The sequence below is a fragment of the Mauremys mutica genome, chromosome 3 (genome assembly GCF_020497125.1).
Source record: "Mauremys mutica isolate MM-2020 ecotype Southern chromosome 3, ASM2049712v1, whole genome shotgun sequence".
Taxonomy (NCBI): domain Eukaryota; kingdom Metazoa; phylum Chordata; order Testudines; family Geoemydidae; genus Mauremys; species Mauremys mutica.
Window position 1 is genome coordinate 116815914 of NC_059074.1, and position 26718 is coordinate 116842631.

At 44.9% G+C, this 26718-nt stretch overlaps 1 long non-coding RNA gene across 2 annotated transcripts; it reads right to left on the reverse strand.

Annotated features, from left to right (window-relative positions):
• Positions 1 to 1576: 1576 nt before the first annotated feature.
• LOC123366197 lies at positions 1577 to 26264 on the reverse strand. 2 transcript variants are annotated; one of them, XR_006577958.1, is made up of 4 exons: positions 26121 to 26264; positions 25774 to 25911; positions 25087 to 25274; positions 1577 to 2172 (listed from the first exon to the last, which is right to left on the reverse strand). It is a non-coding gene; the product is annotated as an uncharacterized LOC123366197 (long non-coding RNA). The 2 variants fall into 2 exon arrangements; XR_006577957.1 differs by lacking the exon at positions 25774 to 25911.
• Between the last annotated feature and the right edge of the window lie 454 nt (positions 26265 to 26718).

Here is a 26718-nt window from a genome sequence, read left to right on the forward strand (position 1 = left end):
CTCTCTATATACAAACAAGGTTTGTCTACCTTAATTTATTATAGTTCTAAGAAAGTATGATATACATATTGAATACGACAATTGTATTAAATCACCTTACTGTCATATAGCATGCACTATAGGGAACATACAATAACTATAAACGGATCTGAGCTTTGAAAACTTTGTAAGAGGTAGATGTGGCTGTTTAGTAAAAGTAGGGTTTTTTTCCTTTTTAGATTAAGTAGGTGGTACTTTTTATTCAGCTATTTTATTTAAACATGAGAAGGATTACAGTTGCAATGTTAATAATAAACATGCCTTTCCTATTAGTTGTTACCTGTCATCTAGATGGATCCCAAAGCATTTTACACACATATGTGTGTGCACATGTGTGACAGGAAGATGAATTATTTCACCTAAACGCATCCCGCTCTGGGGTGGAATGCAACAGCTGTTTAGCAGCTGGAAACAGAGTGTTCTTGACAGCCAGCCCAACAGTGGAAATTCATTTCTGCAGTAGGCTAGAGTTGCCACAAACCTTACTTTCTTTGGAATGGAGGGTAAAACTCACTACTTTCCTTCAATAAAAAATAAATAAAACAACACAGAGGAAAGAGAACAAACACAAAAAGATTTCTGTCTGCCACTGTGGAGGAAATAGGAACCTAGATTACAGTATATGAAGAATTCTACACTATGTATGATTTGTGCATAGCTCGCAGATTTAACAATGAAGAGAGATAGTAACATCAATGTGTAGATGGATAGATTAGCAGTACATAGTAACACTAAACATTGATTTTGGAAAGAAAATGCAAACTATTCATATTATAATAGCACCTAGATGCCCTAATCAAGAACTGGGGCTTTGTTGTGTTGTGCCTGCAACACAGTTATACATATACACTAGCGAGTTTGCATAACAGAACTGGCCCTGATGCCCTACCTGTCCCAGGTGCTGAAAAATCAAATAAAATTGGGGATATGGACATTTCTTAAAATCTCAGTCGAGAAAATTTCAGGGGCATTGTTTCCACACAAAAGAATGGAGAGAATTCCTAAATGCCTTCTCAACTAACGTTCAGTCACTGTACAAAGGAGTCCCACTGAAGCAGAGGGCCCACATTTGGCCCAAGTACTTTATTTACTGACTATTGAAGCCAAGGCAGCCCTGAATGAAGACATTAATAGAACTGTGAATGGGTGCTTTTGCTGGTTTGGGGTTTCTTTTTAAAGTGAAGGAAACTGATTGATGTAGAGATTGCCACACATCTGAAAAGCAACATTAACACGTTTGTCCAACAGCATAGTAGTCACACACATATTGACCCCCGCCCTTGAAAAGGCTTACTGTGCCTCAGGTTTGGCAAGAGTACAGCAATCAAGACATTTCCTTAAGGAAAGCCAAGGGAAGTCCGCTGAATGTAGGAAACAGAGATGAAATTTCCATTGGGATAAGACCTATGACTGACCAGCTTTTCTTTAATGGACAATAAGCATTTGATTTAAAGCATCATTTAATAAAACAAGGCAAGAGGGCATTAGCAACAATATGAAGAGATCTGACACTAAAGCATTGCGAGTGGGCGGTGACACAAAAAGATAAACAGTCTGACTCTTAACAATATGCAGCTATGTGTTTCCCTTCCCAAAAGGCCTTTTTTCATTCTTCTATTTTATCAGGGTGAGTAAGAACATATTGTCTTGGTACATAACATTAGTTTCTTTCCTCTTCTCCCCTTGCCCTAGTTTCTATATTAAAAAGTGAGCGATTTCAAAATATTCAGCATTCAGTCATTGGGTGAGATGTCACAATGAACACAGACCACCCACTGACTTCATCTGTTTGGGTTTTTATCCAAAAATGTCTACAGATTTTCTACTGCCCCTTATAATGAAAAGCATAAGCATTTTATACACAATAGGTAACAGGTGGGGTCAAGGTGAGTGGAATTTCATGAAGATCTCAGAAAATACAAGACCATGCCGCACAATTTTTTGCCTTTTATCCCAGTTATGCCTGAAGCCAGACAAAGCATCTTTCTTCCTTCTTTTCAGCTCACAATGCTGTTTTGAGGCGATGCAAGCCAGTTTTCCTCCTCAGTCTGCCTTCTTGAGGCTGCTGGATAAGATTACCAGGTTCTAGCTGGTTCACACTTAGGATGTCTATATTACACGAGGGCTACAAAGCTGGAATAAAAAATGGAATTAACTCAGAAATGTGCGCTAAATGCTACCTCAATCCAAAATGTCAGGGATATTCAGCAGAGCTACACTGTACAAAGTTCTTTATCCTCACTTGTGAAATCCTCTGGCATGTCCTACATTGCTAGACATCCCGAAATTTATCATTCTGGGACATCAGTGCTACCATAGATTGTATGGCATTTTTGGCATAATTGCTGTCACAAAGATACATTCTGGGAGGATTTCACAAACCAGAATATGCCAGAGGTGGACTTCATAGACATTGAAAAGGAACTTTAAAAAAGGGAATTTAAACTGATTTTCGTTGCTGAATGCATCTAGTTAGAAGCAAAATATAGTATATATTTCTGGTCTTAAGTTTTGTATTAGTTTTGCAGGTCACTTTTGATGGCACATCTAGAAGGAAAGTTGTTTCATACTACACTTTCCAGTTCCAGACTAGGAACTCTCTACATTTTTATGTTCATAGATCCACACCTAGAGTCAGTCTCAGCTCTAGCCTCACCTGTCAAATGTAGTTAACTTAGACCCAAATCTATTATCCTTTTATTTTAACTGTAAGTTAATTACATTGCATTGCTTACAATTTTTTATTTATAAGAAATTTCATGTATAATAAATGATTGTAATATCTTACAGGAATTGCTTCATCCCAGGGCCGCCCAGAGGTTTCAGGGGCCCTGGGGTCTTCAGTGGTGGGGGGGCCCCCGCCTCCGAATTGCCGCCGAAGACCCAGCACTTCGGTGGCAGGTCCCAGAGCGGAAGGATCCCCCACCGCTGAATTGCCGCGGAAGATGCTCCGGGGGCCCGGGCCCCGCGAGAGTTTTCCGGGGTCCCCGGAGCGAGTGAAGGACCCTGCTCCAGGGGCCCCAAAAAACTCTCATGGGGGCCCTTGTGGGGCCCAGGGCAAATTGCCCCACTTGCCCCCCCCCAAGGCCCTGCTTCATCCTCCACTTAAATATAGCCAACTCTGAGCTACACATGTTATTTGTTTAATGCCTCACAGCAATATTACACAAAGCAAAGTGAAGAGTATTACTTCAGTGAATTGCAGAAGCTAAAGAGAACCTTATCAATTGACACTAAAAGCAAGATTTTAGGCAGGCCAAATGCAGATGGACAAATTCTAATTTGTCCAGGACCCTAGGACCAACACCTTTATTTTTATGAAAAGTGCCATGTGACTTTAAGTGACCACAAATGGTCATGATTATGCTTTTACATTTAAAATGAGAGACTATTATTAAATCTTATTCTACCAAATTGCTGATTCTGCTCTGTTCCTCAGGATAATAATGGCCAACTGGAAACTGGCAGGTCGAATGCTAAGAATCTGGCCTCAAAATCAAAGTGTCTTGTTATTAAGTACATGGCAAAAAAATTGCAGGTTAAAGATATTAAGCTTCATTTGTAAATCGCTTAATTTTCCTTCTTTGACTGTATAAACCTTTAGTTGCAATCATGAACAAAGTAATTCTGAAGATCCTCTTCACAAAAAAAGTTTATTCCTAATGCAGAAATGTGTGCTATGCTGCTGAAAAAATAATGGATAACCTCAACATGGAATTACAGTGGCAGACACTCTGATCCATTTCATTGCTTCATTACTTGGATCACTAGTTATCACAATGATATTCAATAATCAAAGAGATGGATCAGAATCTTTTCACAAGTGCAGGAACAAAACTTTATTTATGTAAGAAATAAACCCTCTTTTTGTTATTCTTCCTGATGTTCCCCAAGGAATTTTGATATTTGAGAGAAAGGAATGCTTGTTTCCTTATTAGCCAAGTTAAGCTTTTGTTAACAGCACCAAGTATAGCTCAATAAGGCCGCATGTTTCATTGGAACTAAAGCATTCCAGAGGGACATACTGGGTATATGGAACACCACTAGAACTTAATAAACCAGGTGGTTCATGTTCTTGAGGTAACACTAGAGGTTGTCTCAAATACCTGGTGCATTAGGCAGCAACGAAATGGTTAGTAAAATGCTGTTCACCAAAAGAACCCCAAGATGAGAAACCAAACCTGAAACCAAGGATGCATGAAAAGTGAATAATCAGAACTGCCTATCTCTAGCAGGTATTTTTCCATCTGATTCAGAATAAGTAGTACTGTCATTTATCTCCATTAACCTGGCAGTGGATTTCCCCCCATTCCCAGGACCTATTCATCTGTTTCGGGATGCATGCATCAAGAGGAAGAGCAGGACTGTGCACATCACTTGGCCTACAGCAACCAGAGACGCTGCAGTGTCAGCAGTGCTAACCTTTGGATGCAGTGTTAAACCAACATTGCCCTGGAGCTTTGGTGGCTGGCCAGAGGAAAGATAAAATCAGGTGTCCTTTATCCTCTACTATATCACTGTTTCAAATCTCACCCTAGTCATTAAGAGACCAAAATTTGTTACCAGGTAATGATTGTCTAATAGCTCAGGTGAAATGAGTTAGTGGGTCTCAGCTCAGACCACGGAAGACAGGTGTCCATATCACAATAGGCACTAATTGGCACCCTTGTTGGATAGCTTAATACAGATTAAAAACTGAATGTGGTTGGACGCTGATCTACCCTGCCACTCAAATGGTGTCAGTATTAAGGTTGTGAGGGGAATGTAGTTTCTCTGGGAAACTTGGTGTGTTTTAAATAAAAAAGTTTGTTACATTATAAAGTTTTTCTTCCTTTATGGGAATATATGTGGGAGCAAATGGAGAAGAAATCCCTAGTGATATTTACTGGTAACTGCACTGATGTATAAGACCATGTGCACTCATAACTGAGTTTCCTGTGTTGGAACCATGTAGTGGTTATTTACAGTGGTTAAGACAAAGGGCTGGATCAGTCTTCACCACATTATAGGAACTAGGGAGAAAGTTTCTCTTTAGACAAAAATACAAACAGTTTCTGTTAAAAGGTTGGAGTCCTTGTCGTCTTGGGTGTGTATAGATAAATAACTAACAAACAGAGGAAAATGTGCTGCTTTCCCTGTATGTTAAACTTTCCCACAGCCAAAGCAATAGTCCTCCCAAACATGGATGCAATTTAGTTTCCATTATATCCATGTCTGAAACTTGTGGGTTCCATTTAGCACACAGACAAGTTTTTTCAATGATTCAAAGACAGAGAGCTCATGCATTTCTGCACCTAAAAAGCACATCAGTAGTAATGTGAAATTTATTGTTAATGGTCCAGGGAAAAGAGACAAAAAGAGAGAGGAAACTCTTGAAGACTGTCCATAAATTCCTCCACTGTTTCACTCTGACAAGTAGGAATTAAAATCTGAAGCTCTAGTAATAGATATAATGAAACACTTAATCCAGAATGAAGCTGTGGCTTTCTCCAGTGATTTGGGAAAAAAAAACAACCAACAATTAAGATTTCATTTGGCAAAGGGGAAAGTATCTGCAACACTTTTCAATGGCATAACAAAGCCAGCTAGTGAAATTCTATGCAAGTTTTTATCCAAGTTTAAAGGGTCCTGTTGACATCACAAACCACAAAAGCACACTTAGGAGCCAAGGATCAGAGGAAGCTGAAGATTGAATTACACAAAGTTAGATTCACTTTTTTTCTGGGCTATATTGTTTCTAGTGCAGAGTTGAGGAATCAAAGGATTGCGGGGTGGTGGTGTCGTTTTTATAAATGGAGGCAGTGATAGCTGAGAGTCTGAATTTCAAGTCAGCCCAATGGGAGAACACAGAGAGACAAAAAGGAAAACAATTATAAAGAACAGTACCAAGGAAGGGCATGAGATAGATGTGAAAGATTAACATGGAGATGAAGTGCAGAGGTGGGATGCAGAGCCTATCCCATGATCTCACAATGGGTTAGACGTGGCATGTCGTTTCTTTTGATGACTCTAGCGGAGGAAAGTTTGGAGAAAAGGAGATACATAAAGCTAGGAGCGTGGCCCAGTTTATTTGCAGAAGCTTGAATTATTTGTATCGCATTACTGCAGATAATGGCACCAATCTTAATTGTTAACACTACAGACTAGATTGTTACAGCAGTCACTGTGTGGCACAGGAGACCAAGAAAAGCTCTGCTTAGCCACTCACATCGTTACCTTGGCCCTAGTAAAGACAGCAGGAGCCATTCACCCAATAAATTCCATACAGGGAGGGGGCAGAGACAGAGTCACTGCTCCTCCCACTCTCTGCCCCCCTTTCACATCAGACAGAGTAGCTGGTCAGGTGCACAGGGGAAGCAAGCAGCTCCACAAAGAGGGGTGAAGTAACTTGATTCCCATGCATAGCAAAGGGTGGGAGCAGGGAAGCAATGTGACTGAATCACAGTGTGCTCTCTGGCCTGCTCCTGGATGCTGCTGCTGCTATGCCCTGCCCATTTCTCAGGGCAGACTGGAAAGTTACCATCTCACTCCCGTAGAACTGTTGCTGCAGAAGGGTTGTTTAGGGAAGCATCCTACCCTTAGCCATGTTCCTTTTCCATTTCCATAAAGATGTAGTAATTAGCACTGAAACATCACAGTTAGCACCCGTTTGTGTATGTCTACACAGACAGCTACGCCGCTGTAGCACTTCCGTGTAAACTCTACAGTAACGGGAGGGGTTTTCCTGTCACTGTAATTAAGTCATCTTTCTGAGAGGTGGCAGCTATGTCAACAGAAGAATTCCTGATGGTTCTCTCGGCATAGCTATGTCTCTCTCAGGGGTATGAAAAATCCACACCCCTGAGACACAGCTATGCCGATGCAAGTTCCCAGCACAGACCAGCCCAAGTTACAGTACATGTGTAACATATCTTGGAGGATTATTGGGTGTTTCACCAATAGTAAATGAAAGTGTGTTCATTTGACCTAACTCCCCCCACCTCTTTAGCCCTGCTGAGGCAGCAATCTCATACCCCAATATAATCTTTTAATAGTAAGGGGGAGAAAAGTAAAAATAATTCCAAAACTGTTTCTCTTATTTTGTCCTTCCCAATAGTGCATGCTACTGGTCATTATTTTAGAACCAGTTAGACCAGGGGTGGGCAAACTATGGCCCGCGGGCCACATCCGGCCCATGACACCATCCTACCCGACCCCCGAGCTCCTAGCCCGGTAGGCTCGCCCCTGGTCCCTCCCCCACTGTCCCCCCTCGCCCGCAGCTTCAGCTCGCTCACTCCAACACCGGTGCAATGCTCTGACTGGCAGAGCAGTGAGCTCCTGGGGCAGCGCAGCTGCAGAGCCCGGCCTGACCCGGTGCTCTGTGCTGCGTGGTGGCGGCGGCGGCAGCGTGGCTCGGCTCCAGCCAGGTGGCGTGGCTGTAGCACCGCCAGCCACCAGTGCTCCAGGCAGCGCAGTAAGGGGGCTGGGAGCAGTGGGGGTTGGATAGAGGGCAGGGGAGTTCGGGGTGGTGGTCAGTGGGCTGGGGTGTGGATGGTGGTCGGGGGGAAACAAGGGGTTGAATGGGGGCAAGAGTCCCAGGAGGGCAGTCAGAAAGGAGGGGCGATTGGATGGGGCGGCAAGGGGCAGTCAGGGGCAGGGGTTCCGGGGGCAGTCAAGGGACAGGGAGAAGGGGTGGTTGGATGGGGCAGGGGTCCCGAGGCGGGATCAGAAATGAGAAGAAGGGGTGGATGGGGTGGTGGGAGTCCGGGGGCAGTCAGGGGACAGGGAGCGGGTGTGTGTGGATAGGGCAGGGGTCCCAGAGGGGCCATCAGGGACCAAGGGTTTGGGTGGGGCAGGAGTCCCGGGGGGGGGGCAGATAGGAGGTGGGGGCCACGCCACGACCCCTCCCCTAACCGGACCTCCATACAATTTACGAAACCCGATGCAGCCCTCAGGCCAAAAGGTTTGCCCACCCCTGGGTTAGACGGACATAGCATGTGTAACACCAACAGACCCCAGTCGTCAGCAGGTGGGATTGAATCTGGAGCTAAATGCATGAGCCAAAAGCCACATGGCCTTTAGCTAAGGCTGTAGTAGACTCCTCATTACTCTCTCTCTAAATGGTCTCAGTGCTCTAGGCTTTTTGCCACCTCAAGCAACAAAAATAAATAAATAAAATAAAATAAAGGTGGCCAGAATGCCGCCCCTGAAATTGTGCCACCCCAAGCACCTGCTTCGTTTGCTGATGGCTAGAGCTGATCCTGACTAAGGGTATGGCTACACTTGCAGCTGTACAGCGCTGGGAGTTAAACCCGTCTTCGTACAGCTGAGTAGGGAAAACGCTGCAGTCTGTCCACACTGACAGCGCAGTGTCGTGGCCACATTTGCAGCATCTGCAGCGGCATTGGGAGCGGTGCATTATGGGCAGTTATTCCAGCATTCAAGTGGCTGCAACGTGCTTTTCAAAATGGGGGGGTGGAGTGTGACAGGGAGCGTGGGGGAGAGAGAGAGTGGATTTTTGGAGCCAACACTGTGCCAGCTCCCTGCCTTGCAAGTTCCGACCCCCTCCCCCACCCCTCTCTCACTTACTGAAAGTAAACAACAGCTGTTTGTTTTTTTCCCCTCACAGACCAGATAAGCAGCCGCTCACCCAAACGGACCTCCCCGCTTCCCGCCCGCCGTGCTGCTTCTCTCCTCAAGCCCCCTCCTTTCCCCTCTCTTCAAGCAAACACTAGCTGTGGGGGTTCCAAAGGGAGCCCCCCACCTCTGCTCATTCACAGCAAACAGTGGCTGTATTTGTTTTTTTGATAAGCAGCTCCGGGAGCCCGGAGTTCACAACAAAACAAAGAGCAGGACCTTCATTTAAAAGGATTATGGAAAGCTTCAGAAGGTCAGTTACAGCGTACTAAGATTATTCCCTGTTTACACTGGCGCCCCAGCACTGCAGCAGCAGCGCTATACTCTTTATATCTCTTGTGGAGGTGGAGTACAAGCAGCGCAGTAGCCACGGAGATACAGCACTGTATGTGCCTTGCCAGTGTAGACGGGGAGTGAGTTACAGTGCTATAAAGCCACCAACAGCGCTGTAACTCTCAAGTGTAGCCAAGGCCTAAATGTACTTTTAGGCTCCTAGCAGCGTAAATAGCAATCTATCACATTACTCAATCAGCTCAAGTTTTTGTTGTTTTTGGGGGGGGGGTTGTTTTTTTAAGAAAAAGAAACTAAGAACTTTAAAATTCTTAATTAGAACACATTATTTCTTCCCTTGGGAAAATAAATATGCAGAAAAAGTGAAGTAACATATTGTAATGTGTGACTGATCCATATGGTAAGAAATCAACAGACTATTTGGAGCTCAATCCTGCTCCCACTGAAATCAAATAGAGTTTTGCCACTGACTCTTCTAGGAGTTGGATTAAATGTGATAGAAGAGAATCACTTCTCTAAAAATACAAAACAAAACTGGGAATCTTCACCTGAACACAGTGGAAGCAAGAGAACATATCCCCTAATAGATGCTAAAGCCAACATTTACAAATGTAGCTACTGATTTTGAGTGCCTCAGCTTCTGGGTACTCAATCTGAAATACCTTTGGTTTTTCAGAGATGTCCCACAGTTCCCATTAACCTCAGTTGGAGTTGTGGGTGCTCAGCACCGTTAAAATCATGTTTAGTATCTCAGGTTAGGCACCCAAAAATTTATGTACCCCAAATTAATGGCCACTTTTGAGAAACTGGCTGCATGGGACTTATCCTGTTTCCACTGATAGCAATGGGATAGGATCAGGCCCTAGAGAGAAGAGGCAAATAAATGAGGTCTGATAAACACAGAGAGGCTTGGTTTAGATCAGACAAGAACCCCCAGCCTAAAAATCAGAACTTAAGTAAGAGCAGGAACCTCTTTAGGTGTGTGATTCTGTTGGGGATTGGTCCTGTTTTGAGCAGGGGGTTGGACTAGATGATCTCCTGAGGTCCCTTCCAACCCTGATATTCTATGATTCTATGAACCCTTACTCCTATGAATAGTTCTTACATAAATAATCCTATTTAATTCAGGTGAATAAGGGCTGCAGAACTGGGCCACTCCAGGAGCCCCAGAATATTTTTTTATTATTATTATTTTAAAGTTTGGGAGTATAAAATGTCAGATTTTATTATTACTTTATTTCATTCAGAAGTTCTAAAACAATGTTTTTCTTTTAAAATTCATAACATTTTAAGGGAAAACTAGAAGAGTTTGGAAATGTTCTAAAATTATTTTAGAATTTGGAAATGTGTTAGCTTTTCACACTGCTTTCCTTTCTCCTCCTCCATCTGTTTAATCCACATGCTTTAATAAAAACATCGCATTTTATGTTACTTTGAAATTTTTAGAGAGTATGGAAATTGGTAATAGAACAGGCTAGCCACGTTTACCTGAACCACACCACTCTGTTATCAGATGTTTATTCTGTTCGGAAAGGATTAAGTGGATTCTGCTGATTCACTGAGGCAGGTGCTTCATTACCTAAGCAGAGTGCAAGAGAGAGGAGTGAGGATGTAGACTGATTAGTGTTGAGGTCAGAACCCTAGTAGCAGCCATACCTGAGGAGAAGTCTAAGGCCTTGTCTACCCCCCACCCCCTGGGGTAGACAAGGCCTTAGACTTCTCCTCAGGTATGGCTGAGGAGAATTCAATAACGTAGCTGAAGTCAACATACTTAGATCTACTTACTGCAGTGTCTTCACTGCGGTAGGTCGACTGATGACGCTCCCCCATCAACTCCGCCTATGCTTCTCGCTCCAGCGGAGTATCGGAGTCAACGGGAGAGCACTCAATGGTCAATTTATCACTTCTTCACTAGACATGATAAATCGACCCCCGGGGGTCGATCGCTCCAGAGGTAAGTGTAGACATGCCCTCAGATGCTGAATTTTATGGCCTGATTCTAAAGCCTGGTCTACACTAGGCGTTTAAATCGGTTTTAGGAGCATAAAACCGATTTAACGCTGTACCCGTCCACACTAGGAGGCACCTTATATCGATTTTAATGGCTCTTTAAATCGGTTTCTGTACTCCTCCCCGACGAGAGGAGTAGCGCTAATATCGGGGTTAACATATCGGAATAGGGTTAGTGTGGCCGCAAATCGACGGTATTGGCCTCCGGGCAGTATCCCACAGTGCACCACTGACCGCTCTGGACAGCATTGTGAACTCGGATGCACTGGCCAGGTAGACAGGAAAAGCCCCGCGAACTTTTGAAATTCATTTCCTGCTTCCCCAGCGTGGAGAGCTCATCAGCACAGGTGACCACGCACAGCTCATCTGCACAGGTAACAATGCAGTCTCCTGAGAATCGAAAAAGAGCCCCAGCATGGACTGCACGGGAGGTACTGGATCTGATCGCAATATGGGGAGAGGATTCAGTGCTAACAGAACTGCGTTCCAAAAGACGAAATGAAAAAGTATTTGAAAGAATTTCTAAGGCTATGACGGATAAAGGCCACAGCAGGGACTCAGTGCAGTGCAGAGTGAAAGTTAAGGAGCTCAGACAAGCCTACCAGAAAACCAAAGAAGCAAACGGAAGGTCCGGGGCAGGTCGAAAAACATGCCGCTTCTATGCTGAGCTGCATGCAATTTTAGGGGGCTGCGCCACAAGTACCCCACCCCTGACCGTGGATTCCGAGGTGGGGGTTGTAATCTCTGCCATGGCTGAGGATTATGCAGATGGGGAAGATGAAGATGAAGAAGAGGAGGAAGACCTAGCAGAGAGCACACAGCACTCCGTGAGCCCCAGCAGCGAGGAGCTTTTTATCACCCTATCGGAATTACCCTCCTCCCAGCCCTCCCAAGCAAGTATCCCAGACAATGACGCCATGGAAGGGAGCTCTGGTGAGTGTACCTTTGTAAATAGCAAACATTGTTTTTTAAGCAAGCGTTTTTTAATGATTGATTTGCCCTGAGGACTTGGGATGCATTCGCAGACAGTATAGTTACTTAGAAAAGTTTGTTAACATGTCCGGGGATTGAGAGGAAATCCTCCAGGGACATCTCGATGAAGCGCTCCTGTAGGTACTCCAGAAGCCTTTGCAGAAGGTTTCTGGGCAAGGCAGCCTTGTTCCGCCCACCATGGTAGGACACTTTACCACGCCATGCATGTAGCAAGTAGTCCGGTATCATTGCTTGGCAAAGCATAGCAGCGTATGGTCCCGGTGATTGCTGGCATTCAAGAAGCATCCGCTCTTTATCTCGCTGTGTTATCCTCAGCAAAGTGATATCGTTCAGGATAACCTGGTTAAAAATCAGGAATTTAAGTAAGGTGGATGGCCATTTTCTTACTGGGTTCGTGGACTGCAGCAGCTTAAAAAAAAATCCTTTCCTCCACGTAGCCAAGCGGGGGGAGGGGAGGAATGAAATGCTGATGATCTTTTTTGTGTTTGGCCAGCGGGGCTTCCCCAAGCTACCAGCCACGCAGTGGGTGGGGGGGTGGGAAGGGTGTTGATTAGCAGGGAGATAGCGTGGTATTAGCCATGCATTGGGGGGAGGGGTAAATCACTGCAGAAGCCGAAAGACAGTGGCTTACCATGGCCGCATGCAAGCTGAATTCTGATGCCTGGACCTGTGTCTGTGAGATCTGTAACTACAGAGCTGCAGGCACTCAGTATTAAGATGAAAAATGCGACCTTGTAGGGAAATCACATGGGCTATGTAAGGTGAATAGTGCTGTTCACTGTGAAAGAGTATAACCATTGTTCTGTAAAATGTATCTTTTAAAATATTTCTCTCCCTCTCATGCAGCTGCAAATATTTCAAGCGTCCCTCCTCCATCCCAAAGGCTAGCACAGATAAGGTGCAGGAAAAAGAAGACGCGAGATGAGATGTTCTCGGATATTATGGAAGTTACACGCAATGAAAGAGCTCATCTGAATGAGTGGAAGGACGTGGTATCAAATTACAGGAAAGAGGCCAGTGAACGTGAGGACAGGAAGGACAACCGAGATGAGAGGTGGCGGCACGAAGATCAGCGGTGGCGGGATGCAACTCTGGGGTTGCTGCGTGATCAAACTGACATGCTCCGGCGTCTGGTGTAGCTTCAGGAACGGCAGCAGGATCACAGAGTACCGCTGCAGCCCCTGTGTAACCACCCTCAACCCTCACCATGTTCCATATCCTCCTCACCCAGACGTGTAAGAACGCGTGGGGGGAGGCTCCGTGCACCCGCCCACTCCACCCCCGTGGACAGCCCAACCAGAAGGCTGTCGTTAATATGAAAAATTTTTAATGGCCTTCTCCATCCTTCCTATCCTCCTCCCAAACCACACCCTTACTTCTCTCCCTCTTTTTATAATGAATTAATAAAGAATTCATGATTTTTAAACGAGAGTGACTTTATTTGCATAAGTAAGCTGTACTCGAAGGAGGAGGGTGAGTTGCTTACAGGGAATGAGTCAATCAAGGGGGGTTGGGTGTTCATCAACAAACACAGCAGTCACACTGTACCCTGGCCATTGATGAAGCTCGTTTTCAAAGCTTCTCTGATGCGCACCGCTTCCTGGTGTGCTCTTCTAATCTCCCTGGTGTCTGGCTGCGCGTAATCAGCGGCCAGGTGATTTGCCTCAGCCTCCCACCCCCCCATAAAGGTCTCCCCCTTACTCTCACAGAGATTGTGGAGAATACAGCAAGCAGCAATAACATAGGGGACATTGGTTTGGCTGAGGTCTGAGCGAGTCAGTAATGTCCGCCAGCGCGCCTTTAAATGGCCAAATGCACATTCCACCACCATTCTGCACTTGCTCAGCCTGTAATTGAACAGATCCTGACCACTGTCCAGGCTGCCTGTGTATGGCTTCATGAGCCATGGCATCAAGGGGTAGGCTGGGTCCCCCAGGATAACGACAGGCATTTCAACATCCCCAACTGTTATTTTCTGGTCTGGGAAGTAATTCCCTTGCTGCAGCCGTTTAAACAGAGTAGTGCTTCTGAATACGCGAGCGTCATGAACCCTCCCTGGCCATCCCACGTGGATGTTTGTGAAACGTCCCTTGTGATCCACCAGTGCTTGCAGCACCATTGAAAAGTACCCCTTCCGGTTTACGTACTGGGTGCCCTGGCGCTGCGGTGCCAAGATAGGGATATGGGTTCCATCTATCGCCCCACCACAGTTAGGGAATCCCATTGCAGCAAAGCCATCCACTATGGCCTGCACGTTTCCCAGAGTCACAACCTTTCGTAGCAGCAGCTTAGTGATTGCTTTGGCTACTTGCATCACAGCAGCCCCCACAGTAGATTTTCCAACTCCAAATTGATTCCCGACTGACCGGTACTGTCTGGTGTTGCAAGCTTCCACAGGGCTATCGCCACTCGCTTCTCTACTGTGAGGGCTGCTCTCATCTTGGTATTATGGCGTTTCAGGGCAGGGGCAAGCAAGTCACAAAGTTCCATGAAAGTGCCCTTACGCATGCGAAAGTTTCGCAGCCACTGGGAATCGTCCCACACCTGCAACACAATGCGGTCCCACCAGTCAGTGCTTGTTTCCCGGGCCCAAAATCGGCGTTCAATGGATAGAATCTGCCCCATTACCATCAGGATCTCCAAAGCGCAGGGGCCCGCGGTTTGAGAGAATTCTGTGTCTACGTCCTCATCACTGTCATTGCCGCGCTGTCGTATCCGCCTCCTCCTCGACTCGGTTTGAAGGTCCTGGTTCAGCATATACTGCACGAGAGTGCGCGAGGTGTTTAAAACATCCACGATTGCGGTATTGAGCTGAGCAGGGTCCATGCTTGCTGTGTTATGGCGTCTGCACAGTTCACCAAGCAAAAAAGGTGCGAAACGGTTGTCTGCTGCTTTCAGGGAGGGAGGGGTGAGGCTGTACCCAGAACCACCCGCGACAATGATTTTTGCCCCATCAGGCACTGGGATCTCAACCCGGAAATGCCAAGGGGCGGGGGAGGCTGCGGGAACTATGGGATAGCTATGGGATAGCTACCCACAGTGCAACGCTCCCAAATCGACGCTAGCCTCGGACCGTGGACGCACACCACCGATTTAATGTGTTTAGTGTGGCCGCGCGCAATCGATTTTATACAATCTGTTTTACTAAACCGGTTTATGTAAATTCGGAATAATCCCGTAGTGTAGACGTACCCTAATTCACACTAAGGACATTTTACAGTTTTAAAGGGACCTTAGTATATCAATTTAAAGGACCCTTACAGGGAGCAAAAAATACATTTAAACTCAGTATACATTTACATGCCAAAGTGGTGTAAAGTGACTTCAATGTAAATTAGAATCAGACCCTATGTTTTTCTATTATTAATTTCTTTACTGCTTAAATCAAGCACCAGGAAGGGAAGAGTTTTTGACTATATACAGCATGTGAACTCTGGTTTAAAAGCAGAAGGGTAAAACCATCCAATCACAGGTAATTAAAGAGTACTTCAACCATACAAACAAAGCACTCAGCAGAAAACTATGAATGTTTGCAGCACTGACAAAACAAAGGGAAATGTAAAAAACAACAACTAACTGGGAACAGATCTCTCTCTGTACAGAGATGATCAACACATTAGTTCTTTCCTCACTGTCAAAGCCAATGACGATGATTCACCATTTTCATGTGTACATTGGGTCAGATGTGGTTAGTAGAGGCTGAAATGCAGAAGCTAAAGTTACCACTGTACATTTTATGACCTTTGATGTATTTACATAATACAGAAACCATCATCTGGAAGACACAAAAAAACAACAAAAACTTGAGCTGATTGAGTGATGTGATAGATTGCTGTTTGAGCTGCTCTTTATGTTTGGGTGTTTTTATGAACACCCAAAGAAGATGGTGAATCTTCTGCTATTATTTCAAAACTGGACACATGATTCAATGACAGTTGTCGTACGACATAGTACAAGTTCAAAATTGGCATTTAACAAAGAAACAAACATAACAACAGACAAGAATGGCAAAGTACATACCTGTAGGTGACACTGAATAGGAAATTAATCCTACCTTAAAAAAAGGCAACAAAACAATGCTCCAGAAAATTCCATGCCTCCCACCTTGAATCATTACAAAGTTATTTTGGAGCTCACATAATAATATGTCGTCATATTCTAGAAGACTATTTCTTTAATATAATACATGAATAATGTCATTTTTTATTTAATCTATTCACTGGAAGCTCATTTCATATTATCATTCCCTTTTCCAATGCAGAGGTCCCTCAGAGAAGTTGCCTTCAGTAACACTAAGTTTTAATTTAATCATGGGAGTGACACCATAGTAGACATTGTGCCCACAAAGCTCCTTGGATGCTGGCTGTAATTCAGGCTGCTGTGATGCAGGGGTATTTTCAAAAGGCATAAGGGGTCCCCTTACCATGAAAGTGTCAACATCTGGAATCTTGAATCATAGCCATTAAGTACACAGTCTATAATCCTGAGCATACTGAAGTAAGGTCAGATAAAGGTTCCTGTATATTCTCATGTTGTTCTCTCTCCATTTGTCATAGAGTTGGCAATATACCAGGAGGAAGGACATTACAAAAACTCCTCTTCTGCTCCACCTAATAAAACACTAGTGTATTTTAGTGCTATACCCAGTTAAAACTAGGGAAGGAGAAACTAATTTGGCAAAAGGAAAAAGCCACTCACCCTCTCGAACCTTCACTCAAAAGTTCTTTAATGGGGTTCAAAAAAGTTCTGCTAACTATTCCATCCATGCCACCCAATTACTTTTAATGTTATGTCCCTCTGCAATTCAAGAGCCTGATCCTGCCCCACTGAAGACAGTAGGAGCTTTGCTATTGACTTTAGTGGAGCAAGATCAGGACTTTAGCCCTGGAAACAGAAGTAGTGTAATATATCATCAGATAAGCTGCTCTCCTAGTATAGTCAGGCTGATTGGAAGTAGGAAGCCCCAGAAATCTTAGGAGAAGGCCTGTTTTTCAAAAACAAAGGCCAAAATTGAGATACAAGAGGTTCACATGGATGGGAGAAACCACGGATAAGCATTAAACCTTTGGGATGCTTTGCTGCCTGAACTTTTTGAGATTTGGCCATTACTAATAAGTTTCATCCTTAGTATAAAAATACCTCTTTATGAAGACCTCAAGTAACTCCTCGCTTAAAGTCATCCCGGTTAACATTGTTTCGTTGTTACATTGCTGATCAATTAGGGAACATGCTCGTTTTAAGTTGTGCAGTGCTCCCTTATAATGTCGTTTGGCAGCCACCTGCTTTGTCCACTGCTTGCAGGAAGAGCAGCCTGTTGCAGCTGGCTGGTGGGAGCTTGGAACCAGAGTGGACCAGCAGCCCCCCTAAGTTCCCTGTGCAGCAGCTGCCCAGCAGACTATCAATTGCTGGCAGTTCACCTGTCCCTTCCCCCACTGTCATGTGCTGCTCCTGCCCTTTGCCTTGGAGCTACTCCCAGGAGCCTCCTGCTTGCTGTGCGGGGGGAGGAGAGGGAGAAGGGGGCTAATGTCAGGATGTCCCCCTCCCCCCTGCTCCTGCACCCCACTTAGCCCATCTCCATAGAGCAGGGGACACACACGACAGGGCTCAGGACAGAGGGAGCTTCTTGGCAGCAGCTGCATCTCAGCTTGCTGATTAACTTAACAAGGCAATGTACTTAAGAGTGGGGTCAGCGTACTTAAAGGGGAAATGCGCATCTCTCTCTCTCACACACACACAGGATGTGTCTCTCTGTCTCCCATGCTGTCTCCCCTCCCTCCATTCGTTCCGCCTTGTAGAGTGTGAGGCTAAATTAACAACAATGTGTTAACCCTTGAGGGCTCAGCCGAGTGCTAGCTCATCATTTAGCAGTAGCGCATTCCCTGGGAAATATCGCACCCTCTGACTTCACTACCTCAACCAAGCTTCGGAATCATCATTGCTGTGTACAGCATTAAATTGTTTGTTTAAAAAACTTAGACTCTGTGTGTGTGTAGTCTTTTGTCTAGCAAAAAAAAAATTTCCCTGGAACCTAACCCTCCCGCCCTTTACATTAATTCTTATGGAGAAATTAGATTCGCTTAACATCATTTTGCTTAAAAGTCGCATTTTTCAGGAACATAACTACAACATTAAGTGAGGAGTTACTGTACTTGCCTTCCCTCAAACTCGAATATTATGTTTGTCAAAACTGCTAGTAGACAAAAATATCCCAGAGACTGTTTATTAAACTCCATAATCCATGAATCTGAACTGATTTAGCAAGTAACTATTGAGAAAATATTCAAGAAAGCTTCAAGATTATAAAGTCCTCAGCTTGGGGGAGGATGAGCAAAGGAGCTCACAGAACTACTGTACTTAGCTTCCCCGTTTAGCAACTATTCCAAGCCTAGCTGAAAAACAAACAAAGACTCAACTGTTTGGTTTGCAGAAACAATGCTAAAATAAGGCTTCACCATGTTGTTGCAGGTATGTAGAAGGGAAGGGCTTTGGATCCAAGACCTTCTCCCGTTCATAAAATAGTAATAGGAGCTTATGGCTTTTTTACATTGATAAGAGAAAAATATCCCCTAGTCAAAATATATATATGCAAAAATATTCACCATTGTATAAACTTTAATCAAATAGCCCAGTGGCCTCTATGCAATTGGAAACATCGCCCCCCTCCTTTTCCAGGCTGTTTAGCACAGCTCAGGATGAACGTGCTTGTGTGCCACCTTTGCAGTCCCCAGGATTTGGATGCTGGTGAGGGAGTCCCCGATATAAAATGCAATGGTATCCATGGGGCTGTTGTGGCAGCCAAGAATAGCTGAAGAACACAATTACTGTGGCCATGCCCCCTCTTTCCCAGTCATGCCTCCAACAACCCCAATTCAAGAAGCTGCAAGGATGGTGACATAGGCCTAGCTATGCCAGCTCAACACTACCTGGGGAATACCCCCCTGCAGGGGAATTCCCAGGTGATTGGCTCAGCCAGCTTTATGGCTCCTTTGCACTGGAAGAACCAGTATAAAGGGGCCACAGTGCCAGCAGAACCAAATCAGGGCCCAGAAATTTTAGTTTTCCATATCTACTCTATTCCTACGTATTATATGTTGTGATCTCTTTCTGCATGTTGTAGAGATTGTTTACTAGACTAATTCCACCAAATTTTATGTGGTAAGCATGTTTCATCAACACATTTCATCTTCATAAATAAAGCAAGTCCAGTCTCTTAAAACTGTTGGCCTTCATTAGAATAAGGTACATATAAATATATTTGTAGTGAGGCGCCCTGGGTCCCAGCTGCGCCTGAGAGGGCCGAGCCTCAGACGCCGCCAAAGTGGGCGGAGCCACCACCGCCAGTTCCCACCCCCCGGAAGTCAAGGGGCGGGACAGGAAGTATAAAAGCCCAGCCCCGGCGCTCACTTGGGGGCTGGTCGCCGAAGAGAACAGACGCCGGTGGCCAAGCTCCCGCCCGGCCTGAGCTTCCCCGTGCCCGGTATCCTGAGGAGTTGCCTGCACTTCCCCCTGCCCGGTATCCTCAGGAACCCATGGTCTGGAGGACGCCGGCGAGACACAGGTACCCAGAGAAGGGGAGATTGGAAGTGGCCCGGGGGTAGCCGACACTAATCTGGCTCCAGGGGACCCCGAACCAATGTCAGTGTGTTGCGGCCAGGATCCCCATTGACCCAGCAGCAGACTGCCTGCCACTGTTAGGGCCCCGGGCTGGGATGCAGTGGAGTGGGAGGGCCTGCATCCACCCTTCCACGGGTGGCAGACTTCCCTTCTCACTGGCCTGAGGAGGTTTTTCTTATAGACTATTTGTTTGCTCAACCCCCACTGAAGGGTCTGAGCTCTAAACTGCTGATTGCCCCGCCCTGACCCAGGGCCTGGTCTTATAGACTATTTGTTCGCTCAACCCCTGCTGAAGGGTCTGGACCCTGACCTACTTGCTGTCTGTAGTGAGGCGCCCTGGGTCCCAGCTGTGCCTGAGAGGGCCGAGCCCCAACACCGGACGTCCACAATATTCCTTTATTTATCTAGAAGTCCTTGGGGAAATTACCTTTGTGAGATCAGGTGCCTGCTTAGATATACTTCTAAGGCCCAGAATAAGGCCCCAGATAGATTCCTGGCTTGGTCACTGACCTCCTGTGTGACCTTGAGCAAGTCACTTCAACTCTGTGCATCTTTTTCCCACATCTCATCCTTTGTCTGTCTCATCTGCTTAGACTGTAAACTCTTCAGGGCAGAGACTGTATCTGCATAACACCTAGCACAATGGGGTTCCAATTTCAGAAAATCCAGATAAGTAATAATAATAGGATAAATATGGTGATCTCAGGGCCGCTTGGAACAAGGGCCATTTACATCTGCTGTTTACTTGTCTCCCAGGAAAATGTCCCTGTTCTCTTACCTCTTTAAGTTTCAAACAGTTACTACTTGCTAGTACCATGCGCCCAAACATGTAACCACAGAGAGGCACAGTTCCAGGCTTCTGGCTTTCTGAGACTGTACAACTGTGACGTTAATTATGCCACAGAGACAAGAAGCTGTGTTTCAACTGGCTTCTTTTCTTTGGTGCCTACACAGCTTTCACTGTTCATGAAAATCCCTGCCAGAAATAAAAAAAAAATAATAATAATAAAAAAACTTTTCTATCTTTGATCTTCTGGTACTGTGTAGTACCATGTAAACTAGCCTGGTTATATGAGGTATTAGAAACCCATCCACCTATTCGGCATGGTGGACCACTTATGCACAGAAAAGGGACCTAGGACTGGGAACAGCAGGGATGTTGCAGACCATGATTGAAGTTCATTGACAAAGCTGTGGGAAAGAAACTGGCACAGTCCCTGGCTTCTCTGTTGAGAGGCCATTCCATGCTCTGCTGGAGGAGTCATTGCACTCCGAGCTGCTTCCCTTTTGATTTCAGCCCACTATATTACATTCTAAGTGGCACTTGCTGCAATGGAAACAAGCAGAGAAAAGCTGTTTACTCAGCACTAGGTCAACTTCTCAGAACCCCCTGATTATTACCCATAATGATCTAAGCTCTTAAAAGAATCCACCTTGATTGACTATGGCCATCAGAGAATTCTGTTAAACTTTCCATTCACGCAAAGAGCTCCCCTTAGAACTGTTTCAGATTGCTTTATCACTGGGGGCGGAAAACTTTTCTGTGTAGGCCCAGAATCCTCCTTGCAGCCATGTCTGTAATGTGTGCACCATCTCTGTCTTTTGAGCAGGTTTCCAGTATAATTATGGGATTTGAACCTTCTGATCAGTCCCATCAGTTCCACTCAGACACTGTCACAGGACACTTGAGATTCCCTCAAAGAGGAAACAATTCTGTATATCACATCATTCACACTGTCCATCTTTTTCATGCTTTTCTTCCTGGCAATTGTTTGCCAGCTTTACTCCCAGAAGCATACACATATCCCCCTGATAATCCAGGTTATTCCACTCACTGGCTACAGTCAAGCATAATGAGGCTGTGTCTACATGGAGGGGTTTCTGAAATTCCCCCACCAATGCTCTTGTATTTGCATTCTCAACTTTAGGGTCATGAACGGGTGTCAAGGAGTCAGAGGGAATCCAGACAAGATCCTGGCTAGATGGAAGGAGAGTCCTAATCTGGAAAAAGTGATTGAGATACAGAAAAGACTGAAGACCTGTTCTAGTACTAGTATAGCTACAAGACAACGATTGGAGTTCTTGTGCAGACCTGCTGCCAGCACTTCTTCCATCATGCTGTCTAATTTTGCTTCTGTCTCTTTTTACTACTATGCTATGAAAACCTGCCAAATCTGCTCATATGGGGGCAGTCCAATCATTTCTGGGAAACAGATACAAAGTTTCCTAGTGTAGATGCACCCATTGAGGCAGATGTGCTTTGTTAACTTGGATATAAGGGATGTAGAATGGTATCCACCCTTCAGATGTAGTGAGGCTTATTGTGATGAATAGCCTTTGGGGGTAACATGGGAAAGAATGGGGGATGGGCTGGAAGTTCCAGAGCAACCCTCTATAGCTACATCCTGGAAAAAGGAGATATAGATTTGAGTAGTAATCATTTACCCTATCAAAACAACCCCCTGCCATTCCCTAGTACTACAAGTTTAGACCAGCAGACCTTTTTTAAAAAAAGAAAAGAAGTCTATTCCAGCAAGACTGTGATCTAGGGTATGAAGTGGTCATTCTGTGTTTCTGTAAAAAAGAGCCTTTCAGGAGTCTAAAAAGCATGGCATTCTCTCTCTGGGCTGTATCTTCAAAGGAAAATATGATAGCCTAGGATCAAAAGCTTTATTCAACAGCAGCAGATAAGTGTGCGCTTTATGGCACCTGCAGTTCTGTACATAGGGTCCTGAAGTCTTAAGAACACACCCTAGTTGTGGGACCAGAAACACTCGGAGATTTGTGTCTACTGTGCTAGTGAAACAGCAGTGATGAGACACTATAAGATGTATAGGCAGCTGCCTGTGAAATGTATCCTAGTCACAGTGTCAGGAATCAGGGCTTGCAATACAGCCACTCTGCAGACAACCTAATGAGCACAGTAGGCTGCCTGACTGGTTGGAACAGTCAGCAGCAGCAGCACTTCAGTGACTGCTCAAAGCATTTACCCATGACTGTTACAGCTCCTACCTTGCCCCTCGTCCTCTTCTACCTTCCCTCACTCCAGGTATCCTGGCTCTGACCCTCAGTTCCAATTTCTGACTCTAACCCTTGGCTCTGATCTCTGATCTCGAGTTCTGATGTGGGCTCCAACTCCTGGCTCTGGCATCTGGCCCCTGACTCCAGCTCTGACCCTGGGCCCTGGTTGCTGTTCTAACCCCTAGGCATGACTCCTGCTCCAAACACTCATTAATTTAAGAAGCTATGTTGGATTTATTGTATATTGGACAGATCAAATAAAAAAATTCAAACAGGTTAGTTAATTTAAGAGTCTGTTACCATTTGACTGTTAACATTTACTCCATCCCCTTTCCTTCCATTCTCTTTTCATGATCCTTCATATTTTCTCCATATTTTGAGTCCAAAGGTTAAAACTATTTACAGTCCACAAAGTGTACAGTTTTTGTTACATGCATTGCAGACTTCATTTCCCTTGGTATTAAATAGACGGAAAAAAACTCTTTTTACAGGTGTCCGGGACATATATTCTAAATAATTCCTTCTTGTTTCAGTCACAAAGAATGATGCTGAATGCAGGTTAAGTTGAACAAGTGGAACTTCATTAAGTCCTGCACAGTGCTCTGTCCATGTGGCTAAGTTGCTTCCAGCCTTATTCCCCACCATGTCCCTGTTCCACTGGTTTTCCTTCAGTGAACACAGGCCTTTTGGCTCCAGTTCCACTGATCAGGATACAAACATTTTAATAGAAACATTAAGAACAAATAGTTGATGCCCACCTTGTGCCCCTTCAGCTAGAGGTTGATAGCCTATATCCAAGTTGGAATCTTATCTTGATCATGGACTCAACTGGCTACATAGGTTTTGAGATAGTTTGGTATCTTCAAAGGTAAACCACCCTGGGCGTGACTTATCTCTGTCTCCCTGTCACCTCTCTGAGGAGTCTCCTTCCTCCCTGTGGGGTTGGCCTCTGGATGGTTCTCCATCTCTCCGTTTTGTGATGATCTGTGTAAGCTTTCTCTGGGTGTTGTGGTTGCTAGCTCATAAATGTCTCCTATTCCTTCAGATCACTTGTCCCTCCTGTGAAGTCATCTCATATGCGCTGGGTGCCAGTACACCCCTCAAGACTCCTTTAGTCCTTCTGGTGTCTCTCTAATGGTGGGATCCTCACAAGAATGCCTGTCTACGGAGCCAGTAGGTAATTGGATGACCTATCACATTCTGCTGCCTGCTTTCTCTGATTGTTGGACATCTCCTCTTGGAGGCATCTCCATCCTGCTGGCTGCAACACATCTCCTTTCATTGCTAGCAGGGGTTTTGGTCCTTTGTCCCACGAGTCCCTGCGTTGGACTGTTTTGGCACCTCTGTGATGGGGTATTCCTGTGTGCCAAAAATGCTAAAAAGGAGTCTAAACTACAAGAAACAAGACTTATGTAACAGTCTCTTATGACTTGTCTACACTTGGAATGCTGCAGTTGCACTGCTGTAGTGCTTCAGTATAGACACTACCTATGCTAACGGGAGGGGTTCTCCCATGAGAGTAAATAATCCACATCCCTGAGAGGTGGTAGCTAGGTCAATGGAAAGAATTTTTCTGTTAACCTAGTGCTAACTCCACTGGGACTTAGGTCGGCTTCACTATGCCACTCCGGGGTATGGATTTTTAATTCTTGTTCAGTGGGGAAAAAAAACACCTTAATTCACTAAAGAATGATCGACTTTAACAAATGCAAAAACTGACCCCCTAATTGAAGTCTAAACATAGAGGATATGTTCAATACAATGTCAAAAGCAGATAAAGTGTCCAGCAAGAGAAAAATGGAAAGAGCTTCCTGAAAGAAGTCTAAATGTATGAAAAAGCAGCATCAGAGCCACAAGGTGACTAGATCAGACAATTAAATGTATTAAAAAATATTTGTAATTGTTCAAAGACAGTGCTGAAGCTGGACCATTATTGCTCATCTTCACCAGGTCAGCAAGGAATGTTTAGAGTCGGGATGAATATTAATTAAACTTTTTGGTTATAATAAATACACTTTTAATTATCAAGCGTTTTCTTTAAACAGGATATGGTAGATGACCTTCAGCAAACAGATAAATTCATATCATTGGTAGTATCTGAGCCTCAGTAGCTCTCCAATAAGTTACAAAACCACGCACAATGAGAAGGTCCAGAGAGGAAGTTGTATGACAACTGAATAACCATCTTACCCTCATCAATACTGATTGAAGAATAGCCAAAAAGATAAATTGTGCATGGCAACGGAACAAAATAGAATCTAAGAAATGTAATGTGCCATATAAAAAGAGCAACCCTGTAGTTCAGTCCAAATGACTTACTTTGGATTAAGGGAAAAGCATCAAAATAAGAGAACATGAGAAATCATAATGTGTACCTCTCCAGTAATGGGCTGCATCTGAAATGGAATTCAAAATGGCAGCTGCCTCCAGCAGACAGCAGGCTGCTAGAAATTTAAAGTTGAAGTGCACAGAAAAAACACTAATACTAGTTTCCATACATACCTACGTGCATCAGAACTGGGGCATGGCCAAGATATGGAAGTCAAGGGCCATGGCGGTCCCTGTGGTAACAGCCTTCATGGTCATGTGAGAATCCCGGGATTGATTCTCAGACTCTTTTCTTCTCTGTCCCAGCCAATGCTTAAAGGGTGCCAGGTAGTAATGGGTCACAGATCCAGGAAATACAATTTCTAAATAGCAAAACAAGGTCACTGAGGAGGAGCATGGCCTGGGGAAAATCCCTTCTCATTGGCTGCTTTCCCCACCTATCTGTCTCCTGGGGAAGAATGGACAATTAGAGCTACTGCAGGAACCGGGCAGAGCCCCCTCTGCTCAGGAGCTCTCATCATTCTCCCAGAAGGGGATGGGGAAGGAAGAGGCAGAAAGAGCACAGCAGCTCAGGGCAACTCCACCTCCTCCTCTCTCCTGCGAGTAACAGGGACAGTTCCTGTGCTCTCCCTCCTCCTCCCTACAACACCTAGTCTGGGAAGGAGGAGAAGGGATCTCCCTGAAGTCCCCACACTGGGCCTGAAAGGGGGGGGGGGAAGAACCCCAGAAGCTGAAGGAGGATCAGAGTGAGGCTAGGAGGGGAGGAGAATTGATGGAGACTGGACACGGCAGAATTGATGGGAGCTGGGGGGGGACAGGATTGATTTGGGGGTTGGGCACGTGATGATAGACCCCACTTACACTTTTTTCAGAGCACTTTAAGCATTGGTCCCTGCGTAGGCAGCACACTCAAACCCACTCTAGGCAATCTGAGGAATGCAACTGACAGGCTTCAACAGATCCAAAATCAGCTTCTAAGGGAGGCTAGACCCTGCAAACCTGAGATTATGAAAGGATGTCACAGTACTCTAACAATTCACAACCATATTTCAATACTAACCTAAGTGTTACTACATCATTGGGGCCATTAAAACATTGCTGTACTTCCACTCCATTCCCCCTCCCTCTGTAATTAGTGTGAGGAGCAGAAACAAAAAGAAAAATAGGGTTTCCCATTAAAAAATGTATAAAGTATGTAAATGACTCACCAGGGCTGCATTTGTGTGCCTTTTTATTGCAAGGCACCAATTATCGTAAGCACTATCAAATTTTAAGAGCTGTTTCAGCAACAGAGGTTTTTTTAAGCTGGGTTGGTGTTTGGTGGTGTTGTGTGACAGTGCTAGTACTGCCACCTAGTGTCCAGGACTGAGGGTGTTGAACGAGTACAAATAAACTGATTGTAAACTCTTCCCTTGTGCAAATAGATTTGGCAACCCCACCCCTAATTTCACCTGGGAGCAGTTTTGAAATTATATCAGGGTCTATCAGGGATGAGTTTTGCCAGATTAAAATGGAGACGGAGGGCCTGATTGTTCACTGCCTCACACTTTGAGAAACTATTTATACCTGTCTAGAGTGAGTGCAAAATCATTTCTATTCTAATCTGCTAGTATTTACAACCATTTTGCAGAGATGTAAATGACTATCCAAAGCACAGGGCAGGGGAGAAGCAGGTCTATGATGGGATGTGAGACTATATGAATGACCCCAAGCACAATCCCTGTGGAGATCATAACAAAAAGCCCAAACTAAATGAAAATTATGCTTTCTGAAGCTGGTCATATCTTCCCTAGAGGTCATACTGTT